This window comes from Zingiber officinale, chromosome 10A (assembly GCF_018446385.1).
Source record: "Zingiber officinale cultivar Zhangliang chromosome 10A, Zo_v1.1, whole genome shotgun sequence".
In the NCBI taxonomy this organism is placed as follows: domain Eukaryota; kingdom Viridiplantae; phylum Streptophyta; class Magnoliopsida; order Zingiberales; family Zingiberaceae; genus Zingiber; species Zingiber officinale.
This window is the reverse complement of record NC_056004.1, coordinates 15,093,241-15,106,230: the sequence shown is the minus strand read 5'-3', so window position 1 is coordinate 15,106,230 and position 12,990 is coordinate 15,093,241.

Here is a 12,990-nt window from a genome sequence, read left to right as displayed (position 1 = left end):
GTTATGACTTTTATTAATTTTGTATGGATTTGATTTGCACTAAATTTGTTGTAAAATTTTAATTTATTATTTTCGTCAAATTATTTTTTTTAATATAGTTATGACCATCAATAGCATACGTTTGTGCGCTGCCGATTGTATTTTCCGCAGCGCGCAAAGCACGTCGCGGATACTATTATTCGCGGCGTGCTTTGTGCACTGCGGAAAATACTATCGGCAGTGCACAAAGCACGCCGCGGATAATAGTATCCACAGCGTGCTTTGCGCGCTGCGGAAAATACTATTCGTAGAGCATAAAAGCACGCCGCGAATAAATTATGACTTTCAACAGCTTTTAATTGTGTAGCGCGCAATGCGCGCTGCGAAAAGTGAATTTGCATGCTGCGAAAAGTCATTTTTGTTGCACTACCGCACCAATCCCAAATTATATTATGGGCTCCTTCTTACCATAAGTGTGTTAATCTCCCTATGTTTAAGATAACGAATGCCCACTAATTAAGTATGTTACTGACAACTCACTTAATTAATATCTAGCTCCAAGAGTAGTACCACTCAACGTTATTGTCATGTCGGACTAAGTCCACGTGCAGGGTTTAACATGGCAATCCTTATGAGCTCATCTTGGGACATTCTCAACCTAGATAACTAGGACACAGTTTCCTTCTATAATCAACAACACACACTATAAGAAATATCATTTTCCAACTTATCGGGCCTATTGATTTATCAAGCTAAATCTCATCCTTTGGTAAGTTAAAGAAATAGATACTAAATATATATGCTTGTTATTATATTAGGATTAAGAGTACACACTTCCATAATAACTAAGGTCTAGTTCTTTTATTAAGTCAGTATAAAAAGATTTACCTAAAATGGTCCTACTCAATACACTTAGAGTGTACTAGTGTAATTTATTAGTCAAGATAAACTAATACCTAATTACACTACGACTATATCAATGGTTTGTTCCTTTCCATCTTAGTCGAGAGCAACTGTTTATAATTTATAAAGAGATGATAACATGATCTTCTGTGTGTGACATCACACACCATGTTATCTACTTTATAGATTAATTGCACAACTATATTAAACAAATAAATATAGACATTTGACCAATGTGATTCTATTAAATCAAAAATAAATGTTTACAAAATCTAGGCTTTTAGTATACACTCTAACAATCTCCCACTTATACTAAAAGACTAAGCTGCCATATCTGCTGCCATACGTCTGATTCCCATCCCCTCCACATGCCGATCAAAAAGCTTTCGCCGGAAGGGCCTTAGTGAAAGGATCTGCCAAGTTATCTGCTGATGCAATCTTGACGACGACAACTTCTCCTCGCTTGACGATGTCTCGTATCAGTTGGTACTTGCGCTCTATATGCTTACTCTCCTTATGGGCTTATGGTTCCTTCGAGTTTACAACTGCACCGCTATTATCACAATAAATTGTGATGATTTTGGGCAAACCAGAAATCACATCTAAGTCCATTAGGAAGTTACTGAGCCATACAACTTCTTTAGCTACCTCAGAGGCTGCCACATTCTTATCTTCCATAGTTGAGTTTGAAATGCATTTCTGCTTAACACTCCTCCATGCAATGGCTCCACCTCCTAAAGTAAACACATAGCCTTATGTAGTCTTACTGTTGTCCTTATCTGATTGGAAATCCGAATCCGTGTAACCCACGTGGAGCAAATCATCTGCTTGGCAAACTAGCATATAATCTCTAGTCTTTCTCAGGTACTTTAATATATGCTTTACAGCAGTCTAATGTCCTTGTCCAGGGTTACTTTGATATCTGCTAACCATGCTCACGGCAAAACAGATATCCAGTCTCATACACAGCATTGCATACATTAGGCTTCCGATATCCGAAGTATACGGAACTACCTTCATGTCCTCTATCTCTTTTGATGTCTTCGGAGACATCTCTTTAGATAGAGCTACTCCATGCCTAAAAGGTATAATATCTTTCTTAGAGTTTTGCATGCTAAAACGACAAAGGATTGTATCTATATATGAAGCTTGAGATAGGCACAACATCCTTTTCTTATGATCCCTTATGACTTTGATCCCTAGAATGTGTGCACATTCTTCTAAGTCCTTCATTTCAAATTTCTTGGATAACCATACCCTTACGTCCGATAACACTTTGACATTGTTGTCAATTAACGAAATATCATCTACATATAGTACAAGAAATACCACCACATTTCCGTTACACTTTTTGTATACACAAGACTCATCCAGACACAGAATAAATCCATATGACTGGATTACTTCATTAAACCAGATGTTCCAAGATCTTGAAGCTTTCTTCAGTCCATAAATGGACCGATTCAGCTTGCACACTAGATGTGTAACGACCCGCCTCCTACTGAACTAGGCTGCGAGGCCGGACCGTCACATTAGGCTGTGCTAAGCTATAAGGTGCGGAAAATTGTACTAATTAAAATTTTACTCTGCTAATGACTACTACAGTCGGTAAGATTAGGTTCAAAGACCTTTTTATTGACATACATAAACTAGGGAAGGAACCCAAACTTTCTAATTGATCATAAACTGAAATGAGAACCTCCCAGCTGAAATCAGACACTCCAATCGATCGGCTGATCGATTGGAGTCATCTGATCGATCCACTGATCGATTCAGCATGCTACTGTGCACGGACAAAATACTGGATCGATCGGCTGATCGATCCAGCAAGACTAATCGATCCAGTGATCGATTCAGCGTGCTACTGTGCACGGACAAAATTCTGGATCGATCGGTTGATCGATCCAGCTTGACTAATCGATCAGTGATCGATTCAGCATGCTACTGTGCACGGACAAAATTCTGGATTGATCAGCTGATCGATCCAGACTTGCCAATCGATCCAGTGATCGATTCCAAAGCTCTCTGTTCGCGAGAGCTAATTCCCCGATCGATCGATTGATCGATCCATTAACTCTCTGTTCGCGACAACACGCTACCGGATCTATCAGCTGATCGATCCAGAAGCTTACTGTTCGCGTACACGAGCTCCCCAATCGATCAGCTGATTAATTGAGGGCCCTCCAATCGATCGGTTGATCGATTGGGGTTCCTGATTTCGCAGCTGAGCTCTGATTTCAGCACTATTTTGTGCACAAATCACATATATCAACTCTATAAGCATAAAGCGAAACTACTAGGCATATCACTACTCATAGTTTGCTATCTGTAACAAACTTAGTGCATACTTCACCTTTCATACTACTTAAACATTCTAAAGTATAGAAAATAACCAAAATCAGAAATGCTAAATTTCAAGTTTGCTAGTTCCCAAGCATCATTATTCCAAGTTCCTGTCACACACATCTTCATCGCATTGTCCTCCAGCCTCCGCTAATCCATCTTTCCTTTACCTTTATCTGCAGTATAAGGAAAAGAAGTATCTGTAAGCTTAGGAGCTTAGTAAGAAACCATCTACCTCACAAAAACATGCACACGATAAAAACATGCTTTTTAAAGAATGCTATTTAAAACATATGCTGAACATGTTAAAGCATGGCATACTGAAATTACTAACATGAATACTAAAACATGTCATCAAAACTAATCATGGGATATCATTAAGAAAGAGGCTAAACTGGAACATAAACTGAGCTGAACTGAACTAAGCTAATACTGAATTTAAATCATGTTCACATAACTGATTGTGAGTTTTTGAAAGCTATTTATCATAAATAGATGAAAATACTAATCATGCTGCTGATGGGCCCGGCAACTGTACTTGCTATGCGAGCATCCCTAACTAGACCCGAGTTAGCAAATCCCGAATCTAGTAGGGTTTACTAGGTTATCTAAACCTAGGGATGACTATGGGAGCGCAACCCAAGGACATCTAGTCTAGTACAGTGCCACTGATAAAAGTAAAATACTAGATCATAAGCTAATTAATTTATCTTGCTTTTACTAGGTTATCTGAACCTAGAGCTAGGTTATCTGAACCAAGAGGCGACTATGGGAGCCCACCCATTGGACCGAAGTCCCATATAAGCTGAAGCAAGACTAAATATGCTATTTTAAATGATTCTACTGCATTTACTGAGCTATTAAAATTCCTACTGTAGCATTTTACTGAGATAAACATTTTATAAAACACTTGGTGTGCACTAGAACACACCCTACGTACTGAAAATCTGCATACGACTACACTAATGCATATAAACATACGAATAGCTACTTATACTGTAGGTGAGGGGTTTCTTACATCCTGCGCTAGATTTCCTTACGATCTGTTTGCTAGGTTTTCCGGAAGGACGATCTTCTCGACGATCCTCCTACGTCTACGTGCTCTTCTCGTGGAGAGGAGCGTCCTCGTGCCGGAGTTATCGCCAGAAGGTGATCCTACGACCCTAGGGATGGAACCCTAGGTCTCTTGGGGTTTTGGTGGCCGAGAGGTGCGGAAGAGAGAGAGAGACGATGTGAGGGTGAGGAGAGGAAGAAATCCCGATCCAAAATAAACCCTCACTTAATTATTTCCCTATTTATATTAAGTGGTTTATTCGGCCAACTTAAACTTAAATATAATTGCTTCCCTCTTCTTTCAGCACACCCCTGCTGGGGCCTCCTGGTTACTAAAGTTCTTTATAAGACACTGGGTCCATAGGTTGCGGGTTCAATTCCCGCTTAGGCTATTTTACGTTTCTATTTATTTTTGCTACTTCCGTGACTCTAAAAATTCTATAAAAATATCCTAAAATTCCAAAAAATTAGTAGGATATTTCCAATAATTTATTTGGAAATTTTCGAGTATTACAATCTCCCATACCTTATAAAAAGTTCATCCTCGAACTTAGAATAACTCTGGGTACTTCTTTCTCATACTGGCTTCTGTCACCCAAGTTGCCTCTTCTGCTGTGTGACTTTGCTAAATATCTTTTACTAATGGTATTTCCTTGTTCCGTAATTTCTTAACTGCTCGGTCTATTATCTAAATAGGCCGACTGTCATAGTTGAGGTCTTCGCGGACTTGTACCGACTGGGCTCAATGCCCTGGGTTGCATCTGGGATATGCTTCTTCAGCATAGAGACATGAAATACGTTATGGATAGCTGACATCTCCTGGGGTAATTCTAGTTCATATGCTACCTTGCCAACTCTTCTAGTGATAAGGTATGGTCCCACATATCTGGGACTTAATTTGCCCTTCTTCCCAAAACGCATTACTCCCTTCATGGGAGCCACTCGGAGAAATACTGTATCCCCAACTGAAAACTCTAAGGGTCTGCGTCGTGTATCAGCATAGTTTTTCTGGCGGCTCTGAGCTGTCTCTATCCTCTGGCGGATCTGCTGTATAGCTGCTGTGGTATCTGCTACTAGATCTGTCTGAAGTTCTAGTTCTTTCTGTTCACCACTTTCATACTAGCAGATTGGAGATCTACACCTCCGCCCATAGAGAGCCTCGTAGGGTGCCATACCGATAGTGGCCTGATAGCTATTGTTGTATGCAAATTTTGCTAAACTCAGATATTAGCACCAACTTCCCTTGAAGTCTAAGGCACATGCTCAGAGCATATCTTCGAGTACCTGATTTACTCGCTCCGTCTGACCATCCGTCTGAGGATGGAAAGCTGTGCTGAATCTTAACTTAGTGCCCAATGCTGACTGCACACACTCCCAGAAGTGTGATGTGAACCTACTGTCTCTGTCTGATATAATGGTCCGTGGGACTCCATGTAGTCTAACGATCTCCTTGAGATACAACTGAGCTAGCTGCTCCATGGAGTAGGATATCCTGATAGCTAAGAAGTGGGCTGATTTAGTCAATCTATCGACTATTACCCAGATGACATCAAAACCATTCGTGGTTCTGGGTAGTTCCACTATGAAGTCCATGGAAATATCCTCCCACTTCCATTCTGGGATCTGAATGGGCTGCAGAACTCCTCCTGGTCTCTGATGTTCTGCCTTGACCCTCTGACAGGTCAGACAAATACTAACATGCCTAGCGACGTCTCTTTTCATCCCAGGCCACCAAAAATGTTACTTCAGGTCTTGGTATATTTTGGTGGAACCAGGATGCATCGCATAAGGAGTCCTGTGAGCCTCGTCTAGAATCTTCCTCCGTAGTTCCTCGTAATCTGGAATGCATAGTCTGTCACCAAAATATAATACCCCACCATCTGAGACTCTGAACTCTCCACTTTCTGATTCTGTTAACCCTTGCTTGATTTTCTTAATTTCAGGGTCCTGATCCTAAGCTGTCTAGATGTCACCAAGCAGGGTAGATGCTAAAGTCATAGTAGAGAGCTGCCCCACTATAAGTTTAAGACCAAAATCTGCAATCTCCTTCTGTAGGGGTGGTGACATGGCTACTACGGATAGTAAGGTGGCACTGGACTTCCTTCTAAGTGCGTCTGCCACCTTATTAGCCTTTCCTGGGTGGTAGAGGATGTCTATATCATAGTCTTTGACCAGCTCGTGCCATCTGTGTTATCGCATATTTAGATCCTTTTGAGTGAAGAAGTACTTCAGACTCTGATGATCTGTATACACTCTGCACTGAGCTCTATACAAGTAATGTCTCCAAATTTTGAGAGCGAACACAACTGCTTCAAGCTCGAGGTCATGAGTAGGGTAGTTCCTCTCATAATCCTTGAGTTGTCTGGAGGCATAGGCGACTACCTTGCCATTTTGCATCAGTACTGCTCCTAGTCCCAATTCAGAGGCATCGCTGTAAATATCAAAGATATCTATGTTTTCTGGTAGAGTCAGAATGGTAGCACTGATCAATCTTCCTTTTAGCTCTATGAAGCTGTTCTCACAATCCTCTGTCCACTGAAATTTTCTGTTCTTCCTGGTAAAAGCTATCAGTGGGGAGGTTATCCTGGAGAAGTCCTTTACAAATTTTCTGTAATAGCCTGCTAGTCCCAGAACGCTTCTGATTTCATGGGCGTTCTTAGGTCTTTTCCAGTTACTCACAGCCTCTATCTTACTGGGGTCTACCATGATACCATCCTTGGAGATGATGTGACCCAGAAAGGACACCTGATCGAGCCAGAATTCACATTTCGTGAACTTGGCGTACAGCTGGTTCTGCTGAAGGATCTGTAGTACTATCTTCAGGTGCTCTGCATGTTCTTCTAGTCTTGGAATAGATAAGAATGTCGTCGATGAATACGATAACAAACTTATCTAAGTATTCTCTTAATACCCGATTCATGAAGTCCATGAAAGTAGCTAGAGCATTCATCACGCCAAAGGGCATGACTACGAACTCATAATGTCCGTATCTGGTCCTGAAAGCCGTCTTGGGTATATCACCTTCTTTAACTCTAACCTGATGATATCCCGACCTGAGGTCTATTTTAGAGAACAATATTGCTCCCTTTAGCTGATCAAACAGGTCTTCTATCCTGGGAAGAGGATACCTGTTCTTAATCGTGACTTGGTTTAGTGCTCGGTAGTCTATACACAAGTGCATGCTTCCGTCCTTCTTCTTCACAAACAACAAGGCGCTCCCCATGGTGAGTGACTAGAGCGTATGAAGCCCTTGTCGAGTAGCTCCTGTAGTTGTTCATGAAGTTCCTTCAGTTCTGCTGGAGCCATGCGGTAGGGTGCTTTGGAGATGGGATTTGTACCGGGAATGAGTTCTATCTCAAATTCAATCTCCCTGTCTGGTGCTAGACCTGGTAACTCCTCAGGGAAGACTGTTGGGTAGTCTCGGTAGTCTACCTGTTCTTAATCGTGACTTGGTTTAGTGCTCGGTAGTCTATACACAAGTGCATGCTTCCGTCCTTCTTCTTCACAAACAACAAGGCGCTCCCCATGGTGAGTGACTAGAGCGTATGAAGCCCTTGTCGAGTAGCTCCTGTAGTTGTTCATGAAGTTCCTTCAGTTCTGCTGGAGCCATGCGGTAGGGTGCTTTGGAGATGAGATTTGTACCGGGAATGAGTTCTATCTCAAATTCAATCTCCCTGTCTGGTGCTAGACCTGGTAACTCCTCAGGGAAGACTGTTGGGTAGTCACGTACACTCGGACCTCTTCTAGCTATTGGTCCTTATCCTGACTGATATTGACTACATGTGCTAGAAATCCCGTACATCCTGTATAACTCCCACTAAGCTTTTAAAATAAAATAAGAGAATGATGAATTTGCCTTAGAAAAATATTAGTAGAATGTCGAACCAAAAAGAAATAAAAAGAAATAAAAATAGGGAGTTGTCAAGGATTGAACCTTGAACCTCTCATGATGTAAATGATAGGATTAATGGGTAATAACCAGTTGGGATAGGAATAATATATTGATAGCAAAGGATGGAAACTCATGATAAGGATGAGAGTAAAAGCTAGCCAAAAGAAAACAAGAAAAGAACAAGAGAAAGGCAATTTGCCTTCCTTCTTTTCTCTCCCTTTTCTTCTTCTTTTGCCGTGACTTAAAGAGGGGAATTAAGGGGATTCATTCCCCCTTGTTTCATCATGAATGATGAGAACAAATAAATAAATAAAATAAAAAGAAAAAAATGAAAAAAGGGCTAAGGGAGAAGGAAAGCAAAAACCAATTTTGCTACCTCTTTCCCCTTAACATAAAAGAGAGTATGTAAAGAGAAGATGTTATTTTTCTCTCATTTCTCTCATTCTCTCCTCTCCATCACCGAGAACCTCAGCCCCCTCTCCTCCATTTTCGGCCCCCAAAACAATGTTCCTCCTAGGATACAAGTAAGGCTACCAAGGGAAAACAAAGGAGGAGAACAAGAAGAAGGAACCCTTTCTTCCATCACCACACTTTAGAACCACAAGCGAAAAGGATGTAAGCTTCCCCTCACCTGTGGTACAAGCCATTTTAATGTGTTTTTGGATTTTATGAGGATTTTAAAACCTAGAAACAATGTTGTGAAAATTCGGCCAAAGAAAGGACTTGTTGATCCTAGGAATGTTTAATATAAGCTTTGATTCATGATAATTTTTCTATGCTTTGTAAGAAGGTTTTCTCTCATATTTTTATATATATGTGATGTTGGATTAGGGATGTATCTAATCCTAGTGTTTCGGCCAAAAAGGTTTCATAAGGGCTAGGGAATTTAATTATTTACCTAACTTGCACAAAACCCTCCAAATAAATGGTTAAGGATCCATTATCGTTTTCATACTTGAAGGTTACTTGGAACCAAAAGTATCCCACTCACAAGTTTCGGCCAAGGAAGGGTTTAGGGTTAGGAAGACTTTGAATTTAAACTCACCATGTTTATATGATAGAATATAGAGTTTCTTAAAGAGTTGCATGCTTGTATGTTGATAGAAACTCATGAACATCACTTTTAATGTTTCGGCCATGGTAAACTGGATGCTTTAGAATAGCTTAAACAGATTTTTAATATGCTCAAAACCTCCATGACAGTAATATATGAAAGTGGTTTGATGCTCCCATGCGTAAATAGAGTAGAGGAAAATTGGTTGCATGATATATGATAATTATGACCACAAGGGTCCTAGCTTGTTGTGAACCAAATTTATATGTATAGTTTCTTTGATATTTTTGCCATAAAACTTGTTCAAGTTTTCCATACTTTAGGCCACCTAAAATCTAGTTTAAAGACTTGGAAGGTTTCGGCCAAACATATGCTATGAGATAAAGAAAGGAAAAACCTAGGAAACCTAAGACACAATTTAAATGTATGCTTATAGCGCTTGACTTTTATACATGTTATGAAATGTGTTATGACTTTCTATGCTTTTATGCCATTTGAAAAAATTCTATGCTTGATGAGGTTCAGCCATGTAGGGTTTAAAGACCTAGAAACCCTAAAATATAGACCTCATGTGTTAAAGATGCTTCTTATGAAATTGAGATAACATGTTGATTGTGTTCACATGCTTATATATTTAACTATGATTCAAATGGACACCTTTAAGTCTCGGCCATGAAGGGAATACATGCTTTAGAAACCCTAGAACTTACATTGAACATGCTCATGTCACTCTCCATGAAATATGAAATGTAGAAAGCTAAAATTTACATGCTATATGTTGTTAGTGACCTAAATTGATGCTAAGGGAAGTTTCGGCCATGACTACTTGTGTGAGGCCACTTATGAATTTATACATGATGTTAGAGTAAGTTCACATGCTTGTATGCTTGCTTGAAAACCTAAATGAGTACTTGTAAGTTTCGGCCAAGACATAAATTTAAGGGCTTAAAGAATTTAGGAACTAACTCAATTGTGCTTACCATATTCCTAGAAATAAATGCTATAAACATGGTTAAAGTTTCCATGCTTTATGTCATTTAGAACCTTGTTTCACACTTGTTAAGGTTCGGCCAAATGAGGTTTAAGGACTTGGAAAAACTTAGAGTCCAAGTAAATCTTGTTTATAATACTTCCTATGAGAATGATATGTGGATGAATTAGGTTCTACATGCTTGGATGTTGTTTAAAACCTAGATTGGCACCTAAGAGGGTTTCGGCCAAGATAAGAACCTAAGGGATTAGGAAGCTTAGTACCCAAGTCAATCATGTTACATTGTTCCTTATGATTAGATGAGCACATGATACACTTTTATGCTTAGAAATGTATGCTTGTGAGCTATACAAAATGAGAAATTTCTACAATATGTTATGAGTTCAAAAGATGCATGTTTTATGTTATGATATGTGGGTAAATTTTACATGCTTTGGTGATATGATATGAGCTGAAAATATGCATGCTTATGTTATGCTATGTGGTGAAATTATGCATGCTTTGATGCTATGTTTAGTGCTTAAAATATGCATGCTTTCATGATATGCTATGTGGTTAAATTATGCATGCTTTGATGCTATGTTTAGTGCTTAAAATATGCATGCTTTCATGATATGCTATGTGGTTAAATTATGCATGCTTGATGATATGCTTTATGCTTAAGATATGCATGTTTTATGATCCATGCCTAAGTGATGCATATTGTTATGATAGGATGTATGCCTAAGTGATGCATATTGTTATGATAGGATGTATGCCTAAGTGATGCATATTGTTATGATATGATGTATGCCTAAGTGATGCATACTTTTATGGTATGATGTATGCCTAAGTGATGCATACCTTTATGACATGATGTATGCCTAAGTGATGCATACTTTTATGACATGATGTATGCCTAAGTGATGCATACTTTTATGATATGATGTGTGCCTAAGTGATGCATGCTTTTATGATGTATGATATGTATAAGTATGACATGTACTTTACTTTATATGGCTTGTACCAAGGGTGGGCTCCATAAGCGCCCCGGGGTCGATGGAATAAGACTCGGGCCTCGTTAGGGATGGGCTCCTAAGTGCCCCTAGGTCGATGGAGTAAGACTCGGGCCTAGTATGTTTGCCTTGTAGGGTTCAAGACTTGCTACCTTGGACCTACATAGGTTGCGCGCAATATGTAAGTGGTACATAGCCGGGATCGCCTTTAAGTTGAGATTATGTTCAAGTATATATGTAAGAAGAAATGGTTTTAAAGATCATGAGACATACACATGTTTTTCGGATACATGTTTTTCAAAATCATATGCATATACCTTATGATGATTTATATGCCATGGTTAGATATGATTATGTTATGTTCCATGATATGTTCATGTGTATGATATGCCATGACTCCTTTTGATGATATGCCATGATTAGATACGATTATGTTATGCTTCATGCTATGCTTTACACTATGATATGCCATGACTAGTTATGATTTCTTCATGATGCATGATATGCTTAAAAGAGTATGTTACATTATGTCATGACTAGTTGAAGTGATGCCATGTTGAGACATTCTTTGATTATACTATGATTTTCGGTTTTAGTGAGTAGGAAAGGAACTTATTGAGCCATGAGTGCTCACAGCTTACTGTCCTTGTACCACATATAAAGGAAAAAGCTGGATGAGCTAGAGGAGCAGCAGGAGAGGCAAGGAGATGTGTGTGGCGGTGGCTAGGCAACCAAATAAGAACCTGCTTTAAAACTTTTAAAGAACTACGCTTTGGTATCATGAATTGTAGTACCATATGTGTGACTTGATGTTATGTTTCTACTAAATTTGTTATCATGTTATTGAGGCACTGATAGTGTAGTTCGGATTTGATAAAAAGGAAAACAAAAGAAAAGTTTTTATTAAACTAAGAAAATTATTTTAAGTCTTTCGTTGTTATTTGTACATAGAGTATCGTAGCCCCGTCCCTTAGGGTTAGCAGGGAGGGCGGGTGTTACATCCTGAATCCAATAGTTTCTGTGCTTTCAAAGCTGAGAGAAACTTCTTGGCTTTTCTCTTTGGTTCTCCAATGTACCCAAACTGTACTCCTGTTTCAGGTTGGAATATAACTTTCTGTTTATGGCACACTATGGAGGCACCATATTTGATCAGAAAATCCATTCCCAGAATGATATCGTAGTCAGCCATATCTAGCACTATCAGATCACCAAAAAGCTCTCTGTCTGCTATAATCACTGGCACTACCCGAAGCCAGTGCGTGGATGCCAAGATCTCCCCTGAAGGTAGTGTTGTCAAAAATTGACCGCTAAGTGTATCTGGAGCTATTGCTAACTTTTCGGCGAATGCCCTGGATATATAAGAATGGGTTGCCCCAGTATCGAATAAGACAGTTGCACTTTGCTGTAAACTACTAATCCGACCTGTAACGACTGTCGAGGCATTCGCTACGTCCTCTCTGGTGAGTGAATAAATCCTCGCGTTCGTCATTGCTATGGGGGCTTCTCGTCTGCTCTGGCTGATGTATGGACCATCTAATGCAGCCTACATCTGGTGCAACTGGGCGGGCTGGCCTCCATACTGAATCGGTTGTGGTTGAGGAAAACTGGTCTTGTTCGGGCACTGCTTAGCCATATGCCCCTCTTGGCCACATTCAAAGCATCCTCGTGTGCCCTTGCGACAAACTCCTGGGTGGAATTTCCCACAAATAGAACACTTGGGATAGCTAGGCTGTTTACTAGTTGGTCCTCCTTTTGGGTAACTCCCTGGTTTGCGTTTGTT